We start from the raw sequence: 13,337 nt of genomic DNA, 5'->3' as shown, positions 1-13,337 counted from the left end.
CCGCCGCATCCCCCGCCGTAATTAGTGCTGCTGCCCTCCATGTGGGCTCGATTAAACCGTGATTTAGCCGAAAGAAATATAATTATGGCTGCAAATAAAATAATCAGCATTGAAGAGCGATTTCCTTAATGAGATGGAGCGGTTGCACGTCACGGAGTAAAGGGGTCTCATTAAGAGGTGGTAATGAGGCTTGGGTGGATGGTGCAGTTACAAAATAGCCCAACTCCTCTGCAGGCCCTGCCTATCCGCCCGAAGTGGCACCGCCTCGCCTGCCCGCCTGCCCGCCTGCCCGCTGTCCCGCGGTCCCCGAGGGGTGCTCCGACCTGCCCGGTCCCACCCCTCCGGCGAGGGTAGCAGCGCCAACCGCAGCCACCTCCCTCGGGCCGGCCACACCGTCGGGCCGGGCGGGGCCGCAGAGGCTGCGACGCAGGCGAGGGACCACCCCTCGGCTCTGGGGCCGGCCACACGCGGGATCCAGATTTGAACAAACAACACCGAGGGCACCGCGCTTTGAATAAATTGGTCCGAGGGAGGAGCTCCTGGCTAGGGTGGGTGGGAGAGCAGTCCAGGGAACCTTTGGGCGCAGGTGGGAGCACTCTCAGGTGAGTCCAATAGGGAAAGAGCCGGTCACAGCAAACAGGTGCTCGGAGCCAGGTGCACAACCACGCCGGGGAGGCGTCGGCATGCTGCGTCTTCACAGCGCCTTGGGGCTTTTCACTCCACGTCATTCTCCAAATTTTACGGAAAGTACTGAAATATATAACTCTGTTTTAGCCGCCTCATTTAAAAACTTCCAAAGCATCTCAAGTATTTCCTAAAGTGGTAGTTCTGACCTTTCTGGTTTATTAGACTTAGCATAGCCTTCTTTACATAAAGATGCCTACTTATGCATGTCCCCAATGTCTAGATGTAATGATAACAGTATTTATTTCTAATTAGAGTATAAACCCCCTTCTTGATTCAGCTTCATCATTTGGAACTATTCTCGTTTAAAAATGGGAAATCATATTATACACATAAAATGGCTATCATCCCACCAATATTTACTAAGTATGGAGGTCCATTTCTGTTTTGATGACTGGGGAGCGAGATGAGATCCCTGACCTGGTGGAGCTACAGTCTGTCCAGCATCCAATTTTAGACTGTCACCACCAGGTATTTGCACCCTGTTGAAAGAAATGGTGGTGGTTGTGTACCGTGGAGTCGGTTCCGACCCATAGCAACCCTGTACAGGGTTTCCGAGGCTGTAAATCTTTACGGAAGCAGAAAGCTTCATCTTTCTCCCGTGGAACAGCTGGTAGTTTCTGATAACCTTAAGGTTCACAGCCCAATTCGTAACCACTACGCTACCAGAGCTCCTTTGAAAGAAACCTCGGACTTGGGAAATAACTCAGTTTGGTTTATTGAGCTCTTGACACAATATTTTCCTGGGATCCTGAGGAAGAAAGTTATTTGAGATATTATTTTTATTGTTACTGTTATTAAGTCAGTTCCAGATCTGTGTAGGTAGATGGTTTTCCCCCACTTGTGTATCTAATGGTAGTAGGAGGCTTGACAGAGGAGGATTCTGGGAGCAAATCACTATTATCTGAATGATCACTTACTTCCTTAATTGTCCTCACTAGCTCTGGTGGAAAATCTTGTATTAAAAAAAGAAAGAAAGAATGGGGGAGAGGTTCTAGGTCCCTTTGAGAATTGGATAAAAGCTGTGGACCTGCTCTGATTAAAATGCATATGGTTGTAAACAATTTTAGACGATTCAGAGCCCCGCAAACTCAACTATGGGCCCCAGGTTATGGAAGCGTAGTAGCGGGATGGAGCTTAGATATTTATGATGAAGACCTTCAGAGAAGAAAAATCTTGCAACTCTCCAGATGGGTCCTATCAAGAAATCTGAATCCAGGGAAGAACCAGGTCAAGAATCAAAAAGAAATCGTTAACCCTGTAAACTCCAAAGAAACAGTTGATTACAAGATGTAGTCTAACACATTTATAAGAAATATCTACCATGATCTCAAATGTTGTTGTTGTTGTTGTTAGGTGCCATGGAGTCAGAACCGACTCATAGCAACCCTATGCACAGCAGAACGAAACACTGCCTGATCCTAGGCCAACCTCACTATTGTTGGATGATATTAATCCAAACTTATATACACTTCTTTTTCCATATTTCAATTGTCAAAATCAACTTTGTCTGTGATCAGCTCCTGCCCCACAGAACATAAACCATAGGAAGGTGGCAACCTGGCTGAGTGGGTCCCAACTCATAGTTACCCTATATAGGGTTTCCAAGGAATGGCTGGCAGATTTGAACTGCCAACCTTGTGGTTAGCAGTCCAGGACTTATCCTATAGCGCCACACCAAGACTCCACTTGATGGTGGGTCATAAATACACAGACCACTTGCTCTTGGGAGGTAGAAATGAATGTGATTAAAATTCACACACTGGGACCACAGAGAATGAAGGGTGATTAAAAGTCTGTCTTAAGCCCACTAAAGCCCCCAAATCCAGAGCTTAAGCTAATTCTCTCTTTCACTCCCCAAAGGCATTTTATACATTAAGGCCTGAAATCCAGCAGCAGGGCTGCCTTCTCCACCCCATGTGCTTTCCCAAGTTGCTAGCATATGGATTCAGAGAGTTCTTTGCTCAGAAGCTAGTTCTTTCCTGGGTGCTTTAGAACAAGAGGATTTACTTTCCCTCCTCAATTTTCAAGAGGCCCCCAAGCCACCATTAGGAGGGATATTGACTTTTCCATACACACATATGTGGAAAAGTACAATCTTCCTCCACTTTTCATGAAGCAGCTGAGGAAGGAGGAGTAAATATATTAGTTAGGATACATACTACACTGCTATAACAGAGACCTCCAAGTGGCTTAGAAAAGATAGTATTTTACTTCTTTTATACATAACTATCCCTGCAAAAGCATTCCAAGACTGGGCAGCTCCAAATGGCTGGGTACCCCAACTTCTTTATTGTTGTTCTGCCCTCCTCAGCATTTGATTTCCATTTTGTGATCTAGAATGCCTGCTCTACCTCCTGCCATCACTTCTGGATTTTAGACAGCTGGGGTGGAAGATGAAGAGGAAGCATCACCCATTTCTTTTAAGGGCATGGCTCAAAAACGCAGCTATCACTTCTCAGAGTGTTTCCAGGTGGTCATACCTAACTCAAGGGAGATTGGTGATAGTGGCTATGTGCCGCGGAGTTGGAACTAACTCATAGTTGGAACTAACTCAGGGTTTCTGAGGCTGTAAATCTTTACAGGAGCAGAAAGCCTCATCTTTCTCCCTAGAACAGCTGGTAGTTTCGAACTGCTGACCTTAAGGTTCGCAGCCCAATAATTCGTAACCACTACGCTACCAGAGCTCCTTCAAGGGAGATTGGGACTAGTTAAAACATACCTATGGCTTACCATGGGAGAAAGATGAGACTTTCTACTCCCATAAAGATTTATAGCCTTGGAAACTCTGTACAGGATCGCTATGAGTCAGAACCGACTCCATGGCACATCACGATGATGACCATGATGGCATACCAGCTTTAGGAGAGGCAAAACCATTATCTCTAATTCATTTATGACTTGGCCCCTATCCTCACTCACCTCTAATATTTATGACGCCAGATTGCTGAGTTTGTCTTAGACAGGGATAGTGGGGAGTGCAGAGGGGGAAGTGTGAGAGGGCATAGGGAATGGAGTAGAAGCAAAGAAACCATTTAGGAGCCTGTTGTTGCAAAGCCCTGTCAATTCTGTTCCAACCAATAGCGACCCTGTATAGGGTTTCCGAGGACAGCTGGTGTGGCGCTGTGGGCTAATGCGCTGGACTGCGAAGTTATTTGAGCTGCACAGTCGGTGGTTCAAGCTCACCAGTTGCTCCTTGGAAACCCTATACAGGGTTGCTATGGGTCGGAATCGACTCAATGGCACTCAACAACGTAGGGTTTCCAAGGAGCAGCTGGTGAGCTTGCACCACCAAACTTGTGGTTCAAATGGACCTTGAAGTCCAGCATATTGACCTGCATCACCACACCAGGACTCCATTTAGGAGCCTACAGTAATCTAAGGACGAAACGATGACCAATTGAAGCAGAAATGAGAGTAGTGGAGAATGTGATGAGTGCTGGCCTTTTGAAGAGAAAATGTCTTTTGAAGTTCAAGTTAACTCAGTTCAATAAACATCTGCAGGTTCTGAGCCAGGTCCTCAGTCCAAAGGAAATAACCCATAGTACCATTTGACCAAATGCCAAGAATAAAGCCGAAGTCTTTGAAAGGAGAGACTTTCTCTATGAGATCCAACTAAAACTCAAAGCCTTTCCATCTGGAAAGATGTGAGTAGAAGGGTGAAGTGATCAAAATGTATACTACTTAGAAAGATCAAAAGAGAGCAAACATGGATTAGGACACAACCTATAACTTTCATTTAAGATAAATGAAAGGAAGTACCGTATCCAGAGAAAATTAAATTTGTGGAATTCATTCCTTCCAAGAGATAGTACTTTTGTTGGGTTTAAGGTTCAATGACTAGGAAACAACACTAACAAAACAACAGTGACTTAAACAAGACAGAAGTTTATTTTGGTCTCATTTAATCATTCAGGTGTAAGAAATTCAGGATTGTTGTAGTCTATCTATGGTGTCAGGGCCCCAGCCCTTTATAGTGTGTGGGTCTGCCTGCTCAGATGTCATCCGTTTCCTTGTAGTCTGGAATGACCTACCATCATTTCCATATTCAGCCAGTCAGAAGGAAAAGGGGGAAGGAAAGCATGCTCCTTCTTTTAAAAGCGCAATCTGTAAATTTCACACATCAGTTCTACGGAATTCCATTGGCTAGAACTTGGCCAGATGATTGCACCAAGCTGCAAGGACAATTCAGAAAGCTTGTCTTTATATTGGATAGTCATGTGTTCAGGTAAAAATACAGTTTGAACTTTTTCGCAGGGAGGAAGAGACATTGGGGTCCTGTAGCAGTTTTGAGGCACTAGGAATTTCCTTGTCTTAAATCACAACTTCCAGTGTTACCACAGGAAAGAAAATGACTGCTAGAAAGTGTGTGGATAGGGAGGGCTTGTGTGGATGGGGAGGGCTTGAACCTCAAGTTTCACCTTCCTTTTTGGGTTCTTTCACTTTAATTCCTGTGTGGTGCTGTGGGTTAATGCGCTGGACTGCAAGGTTGGTTTGAACCACAAGATCAGTGATTCAGGCTCAGCAGCCACTCCTCGGAAACACTATGCAGGGTCGCTATGGATCGGAACCTACTCAAGAGCACTTAACAACAATAACAAGTAGTGCTGTCCTTTTAAATATCCTATCTCAAGCAAAGATCAATGTCTTTCCCTGGATACCCTTTAACTAAGCCAAGACAGAATGCAGCTTTCCAAAAGTTTATTATAGATATAAAGAGAATAAAGAAGAAACACAGAAACCACAAGAAAACATTTTAATTCCCATATAATAAAGTCCAAGATATCATCAACTCTTCTTCATATTTGTCTGGAAATTTTAACTCAACTTCTCAAGTATCTTGACCACAGCCCTCCCTGTTTGGTTTCCAGCTCGTCTTACAGGAAGGATGCTTGTTCCAACATTTATGATTCAGGAACTACCTGTAGTATTGCCCTTATACCTGGGCAAGAAGAAACTCCCTGCTCTGGGTCTTGGTGGGCCCCATTTGTACCCAATCACAGTACACCCAAAGCCTGTTCTCATCCCCAGGCTACCTGGGCCACCAAATTACTTGTTCAACAGTCTTGTACCTGCTTCCAGGGACTGTGCGGGCCTCTTTCTGGGTCTGTCTACCCCAAGAGAGTGTAAAGTATGCACCTCGCTAGGCCAAAGAGCAACTATTTGTGATAGGCTATGGACACCATTTGAACAAGTGGGCTGGAGTGACCACTTGTGGGTCAAGCTGCTGAGTAGGAAGAACTGGGGCTGAGATGTAAAAAATTGTAAACTTGTAAGCTGTTATGAGAGCCTATCAAAGTAAGAAGATAGAACATCTTTTATTTTACAATTTATTAACTTAACTTATAATTTTAAAACTCTTTAGACATGGGGCTTGTGGGATTCTATTTGTACTCTTGCCCCAGGTCCTGCAAATGTTAGGGGTAGGTCATCTTCAAAGTCCTAATGTGTGAGACTCTTCCTCTGTAGCTTCTACTTCTAACCTGTGGCCAATTAGATTAGGAAGGAAGGCCCTCACCTCTCAGATGGGAGGCCACTACAGATAGGCTTATTCAGGGGTGAGGCTTTACCCTGGCTGAACATTAGTTCTGGCCCTCTTAGTTTTCTAGCTGCACCTCAGACTTGTCATCCTTATTCTCACCTCAGAGCCTTTGTGACTTGCCATTCTTTCTCCCTGAAACACTCTTCTCTGGAACTTCACCAGGTTAGATCTCTGCCTTCATTCAGATCTCTGCTCAAATCCTTCTCCAACGCTCCATCCCCAAACCTGTTGCTGCCGTTAAGTGCCATCGAGTCAAATCTCACTCATAGTGACCCTGTATAGGGTTTCCAAGGAGCAACAGGTGGGTTTGAATTGCTGACCTTGTGGTTCAAAGTCCAGTGCTTAGCCTCCACCACCACACCAGGAGTTCTAAAGAGTCATATATACCCAGATTCCCTAGTCACTGGAGAAGGATATCATGTTTGGTAAGGTGGAGGATCAGAGGAAAAGAAGAAGACCCCCCAATGAGATGGATTGGCCAAGTGGCAGCATCGATGGGCTCAAGCGTGGCAACAACAGTGAGATCGGCCCAGGATCGGGCAGTGTTTCGTTCTGCTGTGCACAGGGTCGCTATGAGTCAGTGCCAACTCGATGGCACCTAACAACAACAACCATTAAAAAGTATCACAAAGTGGATGGCTTTAGGAATAGAAATGTATTGTCTCACAGTTCAGGAAGTTAGTGGTCTGAATTCAGAGTGTCAACAGGCCCATAGTCTCTGCAAAGGCTCTAGAAGATTCTTTCTTGTGTCTCCTGACTTGGTAGTCCATGTGTTACTTGGCTTGCAGCTACAGCATAACTCCTTCATCACATGGCTGTCATCCACACCCACCCCCTTTCATAACCTTAACCTTTCAAACGGAATTAGAACCCACTCTACCCCAGTATGGAGTCCTGATGTGGCACTGTAGGATAAAACACTGGACTGCTAACTGCAAGGTTGGTGCTTCAAACCCACCAGCTGCTCCTTGGAAACCCTATGCAAGTTTGCTGTGAGTTGAAACCAACTTAACAACAACAACTACAGTATGCGTGGCAACAAATGTGAGGTTGGTCCAGGACTGGGCAGTGTTTTGTTCTGTTGTGCATAGGGTCGGTGTGAGTTGGTGGCACCTAACAACAACAACTCCAGTATGACCTCACGTTAACTGATAACAGCTTCAAAGAACCTATTGTCAGGTATCAGAGATTAGGACTTCAGCGAACATTTGGAGGATACACAGTTCATACATAACACCAGCATTTTTCATTCTTTACATTTCTTTATTTCTTTAGTGTAGCTGAAAGTGTACTGTGTATTTATTTGTTTATTACCTCTTTCCCTGAGTAGAAAGCTAGCCGCATGAGGCCTGAAACTTCGTTTTCTTACCTTGGTATCCCTAGTGCCTTATATACTATGAACCTTTAAAACAGTTTTTGTTGAATGAATGAAAAAATTAATGGATCATCTAACTCTTCAATAGCAGTTGGGACTCAACTTTTCCAATTCTAACTGAGCTACTATACTTAATAACGATATGGATTGTAAATAAAAGTTTGTTTTTATTGGGGTTTGCACCATCCATTAAGGAGGGAGTCATCTTGGCCACCTCATGTGTGTGGGGCAGACTAGGATGGCAGTAAACAATTGCTTGATAGAGAGATGTCAGGATGGATCTATTATTAAATAGGTAAGTGTAGCCTTTGCAAATGAAACTTGTCTTCCCAGCTCTGTGTTCAAGTATAAGTGCTGGAAAGTAAATCCAGTACAAAGACTGCCAAGTTATTTATTGGTGGTTAGGAACTCAACTCAGAGTTTGAACAGGAAACTGGCATAAACTTTGATGTGCATAAAACAGGATTCTGAAGTGAAGAGTCTAACACTGTCAGAACCAGGTAGATTATCATCTAACCTTACCATTTATAAAGATGAGAAAACAGACCCACAGGAGTCAAAGTCTCATAGAGGACAGTGATAATAGGGGCTGGGCAGAGATCTCACCAACTTCCAGGTCTGTTTTCACTCTCCTAGACTAACCATGATGAGTTTCATAGAAATGTCCAGGCATGGAATAAAATTTCCATCAAGCCTGAAGTGTTGTAACACTTTATCAAAAAAGAATCCTTACTTGCAGAGCCTCTGTAAATTATTCATAAAATGGGGACAATGATAGTACTCCCCCAGTGGAATTGAGGTGAGAATCAACTGACTTAGAGTGGTGGTGGTGGTTATGTGCCATGAAGTCAATTCCAACTCATAGTGACCCTACACAGGGTTTCCGAGGCTGCAGATCTTTGCGGAAGCAGGAAGCCTCATCTTTCTCCTGCAGAACAGTAGTTTCCAACTGCCAACCTTGAGGTTAGCAGCCCGATTCGTAACCGCTACGCTACCAGAGAGCACATATTTATTGTTGCTGTTGTTGTTAATTGCTGTTGAGTTGCTTCTGATTCATAGTGACCCTGTATAGGACTTCTGGGGAGTGGCTGGGGGATTGAACTGCTGACCCTGTGGTTAGCAGTCCAATGCTTATCCTACAGCACCACAGCAGGACTCCAGGAGCACATCTGTCATAAGTGCTATTTTGTTGTTGTTATTGTTAGCTGCCATGGAGTCAAGTGTGATTTATGGAGTTCTGTACAACAGAATGAAACATTGCCCAGGCATGCATCTTCCTCAGTTACCAGCATGTTCAATACCATCATTTCAGCTCTTGTGCTCATCCATCTCCCTGAGGGTCTCCCATGCCCTTGTGGTCCTTTATCTCACCAAACATGTTATCTTTCCCTAGCAATTGATTCCTTCTGATGGTGTGTCCAAAGCAAGTGATTCAGATAATGTTTTGATGTGGTCCATAAGGTTTTTATTGACTGATTTTTAGAAGTAGATTACCAGACCTTTCTTCCTAGTCTATTTTATTCTGGAAGCTCCACTGAAACCTGTCTACTGTGAGTGACACAGCTGGTGTTTGCAATACCAATGGCATAGCTTTCAGGATCACAATAACACACAAGCCTCCACAGTAAGACAAACTGACAGACAGGGAGTACTACGTAAATGCTAGCTAGCTAATGCTATATACATTATTCACTCTTTAAACTCCCATTTGTTCATACACAAATCTCCCGTGTCCTTGCTGAGAAGGTGTACTACTGACTAAAAAGTGCCTAGTGCCACTTTCTAATTCAGTATGGCAGTTTGGGGGGTATCTGTAAGGGTGTAGCTCCAATCATGCCTGATGTCTAAGACCCCCAAGGCAGTTCTTGCCGATCTGTAAATGACAGACAGCAGGAATACCCTGTTCTCCCAGGCGGGTGCTTGGAAACCTCTGAGGTGCTATTTGGCACGAAGTGGCTTCTCCTCAGGGGGCAGGGACGTGCCAAGGCAGCAGCCCTTTGAGATTCTCTCAGTTCTGTTTTCAATTTGGGCCCTGCAGCTAAAGAGGTAAATTGAGGATATTGATCAGCTCATCAACTCACAATTAAATTGTTCTTTTTCCCCCTTCTGAAATTTGGTGTGCTGCCTATGATAGATGGAGGAAGGCCTGCTCCACAGAGCAACTGCACAGGGGCACTCAAGCCACTTCCAGGCTATCCTGTTGTCACAGTAAGGTTGGGAACTCTTGATTTTTAATTTTTGTAGTAATCACTGTTCCTTCTCACCTACCTGTGGCCATTTTGTTTCTTCACAGGAGCTGGTAGGGGAAGGGATCAGACCATCCACTGAGAAAGATCCAGGTGGAGAAGCTGGGAAGGGTGTAACACCAGTATTAGTTGATCTGGGTCGTCCAAGAACTTCGAGTTTCCTACCTTCCTGAGGAGCTGAAGGACATGGAGAAAGAAAAAAGCGATTCAGCTCAAGCAAAGATTAAGGACCCAACTTAGAGGAAAAAGAAAGGGATGGTGAGGTGTGGTGGAATAATGAATTAACCAGTGCCAAACCCAATTAAGGAGCTCTGGTCCCATAGTGGTTACGAATCATGCTGCGAACCACAAGGTCAGCAGTTTGAAACTACCAGCTGTTCCATGGGAGAAAGATGAGGCTTTCTGCTCCTGTAAAGATTTACAGCCTTGGAAATCCAGTACAGTGTCACTATGAGTGAGAACCAACTCCACGGCATAGAACAACAAAACCCAATTAGGCCAGATCGTGATAGAATACCAGGCTTGTCCCTTTGTTTCCAGAATCCCAAAGCCAGGTGAATAAAGTCACAGAATTCTAAATCCTATTGCTCTTAAGCAATTAACATACACACATATACACAGAGAAAATAAAACTCCTCAACCTGGCTTCCAAGGCCAGCATTACCTGACCACTGTCTTTTGTTTTAATCTAATTCAAGGTCTTTAAACATGCTATGCTCTTCTCTTAGAATGCACACTGCCCATTCTTCCATAAACGGACTCCTTCTCACCTTTCAGATTTCAGTTTAGATTTCACCTAGCAGTGAGGTGAAGTCTTCCTTGCCCCTCTAGGTGTGTCCTTTCCTTCTCAAGGTTACCCTCCATACCAGCATCCTGTTAAAACCTTTTCCAAATGTTCTTGCCTGTTAACTGAGTGTTTGTTTACTTTAGGTCTCTTCTAGTACACTGTGTTTCCCCTTCTGGGAATTTATTCTGCAAATATATATTCATATGTCTGAAATGATTAAGCATCTTTTAAATGGCAAAAGAGTGGAAGTATCCTAAATATTCACCGGTAGGTGACAGGTTAAATAAAATGTGGCAAGCCCAGTCAAAGAACTATCATGCAGCTGCAAAAACAATAAGAAAGTTCTTTGTATACTGATATGGAAATTTATCTAAGTTAAGAAATGAGTTTCTTGATGTCATCCCACAACTCTTCTAGTCTTCTTCTGTCATTAGTGTCAAATGCATCAAATCTGCTCTTGAGATGATCTCTAAATTCAGGTGGGACATGTCAGGGTGGTTATGTATCGGGCTGCTAACCGCAGAGTCAGCAGTTTGACATTACCAGCAGTTCCTCAGAAGAAAGATGAGACTTTCTGTTCCTGTAAAGATTTACAGCTTTGGAAACCCTGTGCAGGGTTGCTATGAGTTGAAACTGACTCCATGGCACATCACCACCACCATGTTCAGGGTCAATTTTGGCTCTTGTGGACTTGTTTTAATTTTTTTTTTAGCTTCAGCCTGAATTTACATATGAGCACTTGATGCTGGTTTTGACTGGCCTGGTTTTGACTGATAACATTGAGTTTTTCTACCATTTCTTCACACAGATATAGTTACTTTGATTTCTGTGTATGACATCTGATGAGGTCCATATGTATAGTTGTCTTTTATGTTGTTTTAAAAAGGTATTTGCAATGAAGAAGGCATTTGTTGTTGTTGCTGTTAAGTGCCATCGAGGGTTTCCGAGGAGCTCCTGGTGGGCTTGAACCTTCGATCTTACACTTCAGACAAACCTTGCAGTCCTACCCATTAACCCACAGCACCACACCAGAACTCCAAAAAAGTCATCGGTCTTGCAAAAGTCTCTCATGGGATCCTCATCATTGTTTTTATCACCAAGGCCATAATTTCCAACTACTGATCCCTCCTCTTAGTTTCCAACCTTTGCATTCTAATCATTGTCATTATCAACACATCTTTCTTGATTGCATGTTTGATCAATTTCAGACTGAAGAAGTTGATAGAATTCTTCAATTTCATCATCCCTGCCTTTAGTGGTTGATGCATAACTTTGAATAATGAACACACCTTTCTTGTGTTGTTGTGGTTGTTCAGTGCCGCCTAGTTAGATCAGACTCATAGCATCCATGTACAGGGTTTCTGAGGAGCAGTTGGTGGGTTTGAACTGCCTACCTTGTGGTTCCTACAGCACTGATCCTACAGCACTACCCCAAGATGGATATTATCCTATCACAGACAACCTTATACTTCAAGATAGTCATTGAAATGTTCTCTTTTATGATGAATGCAACACCATTCCTCTTCAATTTGTCGTTGCTGGCATAGTAATCACATGACTGTTGGATTCAAAATGGCCCATACTAATTCATTTTAGCTCACTAATGCCTAGGATATTGGTCTTTATAGCATTCCATTTCATTTCTGACAACTTCTAATTTTCCTAGATTCATACTTTGTACATTCCATATTCTGGTTATTAATGGATGTTTACGGCTGTTTCTCCTCATTTTGAGTTGTGCCCATCAACAAATGAAGGTTTTGAAAGCTTTACTCCATTTGTGTCATCATGGTCAACTCTACTTTGAGGGGCAGCTCTTCCCCAGTTGTATTTTGAATGCTTTCCAACCTGAGGGACTCATATTCTGTCACTATATCTGACAATATTCTGGTGCTATTCATAATGTTTCAGTATTAATATTCTGGTGTTGACAGTGTTCCACTGCTATTCATAAGGTTTTCAGGGGCTACACATTCAGAAATAGTCCTTCTCTCCTTCTTTCTAGTCTGTCTTAGTCTGGAAGCTCAGATGAAACCTGTCTACCTGGGATGTACCTTGTTGGTATTTAAAATATTGGTGGCATAGCTTCCAGCATCACAACAACACACAAGCCACCACAATAGGATAAACTGACACATAAGGGTTTACTAGGCTGTAGTCTCTATGGAAACAGTGTTTCTCCCATAAACTGCTCAGTGGGTTTGAACAGCTAACCTTTTGTTTAGCAGTTAAGCATGTAAACATTGTATCATATGGGCTCCTTTTTGTGTTTAATATTCCATTTTTTTAATACACTTTCTGTTCATATCATCTACCACTCTCCATTTGATTGATGATTTACTTAAATCTATATGTTGTTGTTATTGTTACATGCAATCAAATTGGTTCTGACTCATAGAGACCTTGTATAGGGTTTTCAAGGAGCGGCTTGTAGGTTTGAACCATCAATTTGTGGTTAGCAGTCTAGTGCTTCTCTGACAGCACCACACCAGTATGGGCCAAATTTTGATACCAAGTCCTGGTGTGGTGCTGTGGGTTAATGCATTGGATAGCAAAGTTGGTTTGAATCACAAAATCGGTAGTTCAAGCTCACCAGCTCCTCTTCAGAATCTCTATACAGGGTCGCTATAGGTTGGAACTGACTTGATGGCACTTAAAACAAAAACATAGACATAGTAGATAATCAATATGTTTTCAGAGAGT

The sequence above is a fragment of the Chrysochloris asiatica genome, unplaced genomic scaffold (genome assembly GCF_000296735.1).
Source record: "Chrysochloris asiatica unplaced genomic scaffold, ChrAsi1.0 scaffold00234, whole genome shotgun sequence".
NCBI lineage: Eukaryota > Metazoa > Chordata > Mammalia > Afrosoricida > Chrysochloridae > Chrysochloris > Chrysochloris asiatica.
Note: the sequence above shows the minus strand (reverse complement) of the source record.